The sequence below is a fragment of the Manduca sexta genome, unplaced genomic scaffold (genome assembly GCF_014839805.1).
Source record: "Manduca sexta isolate Smith_Timp_Sample1 unplaced genomic scaffold, JHU_Msex_v1.0 HiC_scaffold_3440, whole genome shotgun sequence".
NCBI classification, from domain to species: domain Eukaryota; kingdom Metazoa; phylum Arthropoda; class Insecta; order Lepidoptera; family Sphingidae; genus Manduca; species Manduca sexta.
In genome coordinates this window covers 8,271-13,743 of record NW_023594509.1, presented here as the reverse complement: position 1 = coordinate 13,743, position 5,473 = coordinate 8,271, and the positions used below count along the sequence as shown (strand labels likewise).

General features: G+C 35.2%; 1 pseudogene; it reads left to right on the top strand.

Moving 5' to 3' along the window:
- The first annotated feature begins 164 nt into the window (after nt 1-164).
- On the top strand, nt 165-4,469 carry LOC115454086 (annotated as a pseudogene).
- Nucleotides 4,470-5,473: the final 1,004 nt, after the last annotated feature.

Genomic DNA, 5,473 nt, shown 5'->3' with positions numbered 1-5,473 from the left:
TAAATAATTTCCAGTTATAATATTGTGTGATTCATGACCTTTTACTTCATAGATTGAGCCTATATTTTCTCAATTGAAAACCAATTTTAAGATCTGCGACTGGCTTTCTGAGCTGCTTTGTTCAGCACGGGTTGATATTTCATAGATAAACAAACATTTATTTTCTTCATAGATTTTTGGAGAAATATGCAGAAGTGGGTGTTCCCATTTGGGCAATCACTACCACCAACGAGCCAATTTCAGGAGCGCTGGGAGTCAATGCATTTAATACACTTGGGTGGACCGCATCAGCTATGGTATTTTTTTTTATTGATAACTAGGTATTAACTTCTCGTCTCTCGCTACATATTTTTTCGGTGTAAAAAGTAGCTAATGTCTAATTTAATAGAATACCGTTCGGTAGCTTTTGAGTTTATCGCGTTCAGACAAACAGGAGACCCCGAAAACTCATTTACGTGATCGAAGCCGCGAGCAAGAGTTAGTTTAATGTATTTGTAACATTTTATACATACATACATTTTGTCTTTAATTTAAATTATACCAAATCCCGCACTCCTCCGTGTGCACAATGTGCTTAAAAATGGGTACAAAGGTATTTATTTATTCATGTACTAGCTTCCGCCCGCAGCTTCGCCCGCGTGAATTTCGGACTTCAAAAATGGAGCCGATTGCGAACGTTCGAGAATGTTCGTTTTACGAAGCTACTCGCTAGGTGATTCGCTAGCCTCTAGGTGCCAAGCAAGCCGCCTGCCTGTGCGTTCGCGACCTTATATATATACAGAAATAATCCTTATAGCATGATTCAGTATTCACGTATGATGGCTTATTATTAGCGTTTCTCATGTATAACTTTGGTGTTTCTATACCGATTTCTATGATTATTTTTATGGAATATTTAATAATGATAACTTTTTAATTAGGGATGACTGAGAGTGTTATAAACGTAAGAGTAGACAAATATAATGAGAAATCGAACTGCTAAGCTATCGGGAGATACACGTGTTATTGTGAGTCAACCATAAAAGATAGACATATGCTGTCGGGATATTTTTACATAATTTTAAGGAAAACATTTCCGTCATACATGATTTCTGTGTAGCTTTAACCATTAAGGTTGCACACGCGACGGAAGCTTAAAAATAGAGTAACTTCTCCCGTTTTTCCCAACATTTCCCTTCACTGCTCTGCTCCTATTAATTGTAGCGTGATGAAAAGTATACTTTAACCAGCACAGGAGTATGACAAATAATTGTACTAAGTTTCGTTACAATCCGTCGAGTAGTTTTGTTTCTATGACGGTTATACAGATAGACAGACAAAAATTTTACTAATTGCATTTTTGGCATCAGTATCGATCCCTAATCACCCCTGATAGTTATTTTGGAAATATATTTCATGTACAGAATTGACCTCTCTACAGATTTATTATAAGTATAGATTAACATACATGAATAAATAAATACCTTTAAAACAAGTACATGGTTATAGGACATTCAATGTATCTCTTATCTTTTCAAATATCAACTAACTTGCTTCTTTGTTTGACTGTAGTTATTTTGCTTTGACGGCATGAAAGGATTTTTTTGTTTGATACTAAAAATTTTATAACCTATCTTTTATTTACAGGGTAAATGGATTTCAGAAAATTTGGGACCGACGATACGAAATTCGACGTTCAAGAATTTGAAAATTCTCGTGGCCGACGACCAAAGGATAGTCCTACCATATTACTTTAATATTGTAAGGCTCTATTTACTCTATTGGATGAACAATAAGAGGTTGCGCAGACTACAAATTTATAATTCACTTGAGTTGTTTAAGCAACTATCATTTTGATAGTAATGTATCTAGTCTCGGTAATAATATGACAGCGTCTGCATGTTGAATAAATGGTATATAACTAAAGTAGCGTATAATGTATGTTTGTTTTAGATGCTCAATGAGCACCCGAATGCATTGCAATACATAGACGGGATCGCGGTACATTACTACTCCGATTTCATAACACCAGCCATAATTCTGACAGAAGTTAACAAGAATTACCCACATATATTTATTATCGCCACAGAAGCTTGCGAAGGTAACTTAATTTTCTCAGTATAGATTAACATATTGCTACGTTGCGGTTCGGGATAAATAATGAGACTAGTTAAAACTGAAACGCTTTTATGAGTGCACTAAAACACTAATAAAAATAAGACGCCACAACACTAAAACACTCAACACACTTAATTAACATCACTATGCGGTTACACACAATGCTTGTTGTGCTCTTGATCGCGTCGCAAGCAAGACGGCGTCTCCGCGGTATCTTAGCGCGTCGCGTAAGCTATACTTGGGCGCCTGCGCCATCGATGTCCGTGGAATATTCCCGAAAGATTACGAATGGTTTGGAAACTCTTTCGTGAATTAAGGATCGTTATCGCGTTTCCACAAAGGTCTGGAAATATTGAGATCTTTCGAGAAAGTTCCATGGCCGAATCTTCCACATTCAGGTAGGCGCTGTCTTCAGCGAATATCAATGCGTGTAACAATATTACTAACACTTAAAATTATCTATAATCAAAAACTTTATAAATCATGACGATTTTGCATGAATAACATACGCTTTAAGTAACTTGTTTTACTCAGTTTTTGATAAAAATATAAATTATAACCCGAATACTAATTACTATCTTAATGCGGCAGGAAGTTTTAAATGGGAAAGGAACGTGTCTCGTTCGGCTCGTGGCAGAGGGGCAGGAATTACATCAATGACATTATTGAAGTAAGTATTTTAAATGTATACATAGTTATTATAAATATAGTACTTATAGAGAGAAAAGTAAAGCAGTTCTTCTTGCTTGCCTTAGCAAGATCAAAGTGTAACTCTGACTAAAATTTAATCAGATACAGTAGATACAAAACCAACAAAGGAAAAAATGAGGAATTACCTATCATGTGGCTCCACTACTGGATGGCTATATACTTTTTCATGCACCTGGCCTTATACCACATCAATGTTGGTTCACCGTAACTCTACCACAGAAATTACCACCATTTGCAGAAATCTTTTATTCCTTATGATCAACTCTCTCTCCTAACGCCATCTTAACGCTATTCATCCGGGGATCCTAATTCAAAAATTGTGTTAAGAAACGTACACACACCCGTATTGGGATTTAAAACCAAAACTTTGATGTTCTAATCTCATATATGTTGCCATTAGGAATCGACAAATCTTTATGGATATTTCTTTTTATCGACTTCTAAAAACGGAGTTGTTTCATTGGCGACTTTTTTCACAGGATCTAAACCATAACGTAGTAGGTTGGATGGATTGGAACATATGTCTGAACCAGCAAGGAGGGCCAACATGGGCTGAAAACAATGTAGACTCTCCCATACTAGTAAATGCAGTGAAGGACGAATTTTACAAACAGCCCATGTTCTATGATGGGACACTTCTCGAAGTTCATACCGAGAGGTTCTAGGCGGATAAAAGTCACAGAGAAGAAGTTCGTCTTTGAAAATACGTGGAAAATGTTGCGTTCTTGACGCCTAACAATACTATTGTAGTTGTTATGTATAATGAGTGAGTATATAATTTAAGGTCTCTTGTAAGGTATTGCTTAAATTGCTGAAGTAACACAATTAAGTAGCATAAAGTTTCTCGCTCAATTTGACAGTATAATTATGGAGATTTAATGATATACCACACGAAATATCCCCTAATTCAATCAAGGAAATCGGTTTCTGATAGGTACTTGTACCCGCTCATTGTTTTAAGTCGGATCTGTACTACAGATGTCGCTGGTCCACTATTAGAGTATTATGGGCATGTTTACTCCTGACATGTACACATACTGGTGGTGGTAGGTCTCATACGAGAGTTCGCCTGGATAGGTACCACCGCAATGTCTTTTGCTGCCAAGCGTCATTGTGTCAGTCACTGTTGTGTTCCAGTTTGAAGAATATTGTAGCTAGTGTAACTCCTTGATATAATAAGTGGAATACCAAATAGTACTTTTGTAATTCAAGGTGTTTATGGTGTTTCTACTATTGGTTTCTTCTATTTATGTGCGGTCGTATCGCTTATCATATGGCGAATTTTTTTTTTTTAATTTTTTTTTTTAAATAAATAAATAAATAAAAGCAAGCTCGTCTTGTCATTCAAAGCAATAAAAACAACAAAAGAATAAAATAATGCAATTATTTTTCTTTTTCCAGCGGCCACGAGAAGACTGTCAGGATAAAGTTTCAGGATAAGCAAGCGGTTATAAAAATGACAAAGAAATCCATTACTACTATATTTTTTCCGAACAGTGCAAATTAGTTGCTTTAAATAACTTCTATTTAGATTTATTATTATTTTTTTAGTACTACGGTTTTATTTTTTTATATAAAACACAAAGTTACGAAGTAAAAGTCTCACAAGTTAGGTTAATTGTAATTCAAGCAAATATTTAATAAATATCTTTATGTACGTATCCAATTGTCATTTTATTGCTGCAGTAACACAGTAATAATAATAATATTAGCCATGTATATACTTTTCCTGCTGTTGTGTGTTAGGCCTTAATCCACCATGTTGGCCTAGCCCGTATTGTCACAATCTACATACCTTCAAGATTCTTATAAAACTTCTTAGGTATGCTTCCGATGTTTTTTCACCGTTAAAGTGATTATTAACAAAAATACACACATAACTTTAGAAAAGTCAGAGGTGCGTGTCCATGGGTATGGAAACTGACATTCATTTCCAGGCAGTCCGTTCCACTTCCAAATAGGCTAACCTGAATCCCGGCATCATATTATAAATAATAGTACATAAGTATAATGACTATTCATTTTAATATGATTTTTCATTTATTTTTATTGACTGAATGAATGACTTTTGATTTATGGTTTTTGATTTTTGATTTGGTGCGTTCGGGTAAGATCGGATACAGGGTAAGATCGTATAACGAAAAAATACCACGAATCTATGGTTATTTTAAGTTTAAGCTATGTAGGCGGCTACGCTGTTCTCTTTTCACCCCACCCTTTATAACACAGTTGATGCTCCAACCAAGAACGGGTGTCCTATGTGCATTGAAACAAAAAAGGTGGATTTCGCTCTTGTTCACATTTTTGAGACTTCTGTTTGATTTTGTTGACCTTATCATACTAGCATTAGAAGCGTTATTAGAACGGAGTCCGAACTTACCCCGCGAAGGTACGATCTTTTCTAAGGGTTTTAAATTTCTATACTGATATATCTATATTTTTAAGCTTACACAGAGAGAATTGGAAGATGATTAAATTATCACAGAAAGTAGCATTAGTAATAACCAGTTTCATGTATAAAATATTGGTATCGCTTAAATATTTTATGAAAAAATATTTTCGAGACTCCTCGTAACACACCGAAAAACCGTCCGAAATTAGCCGAACGCACTCTACATTTACTATATACCGAATCATTGTTAGATGCCATCCTAAAATGGTTCCT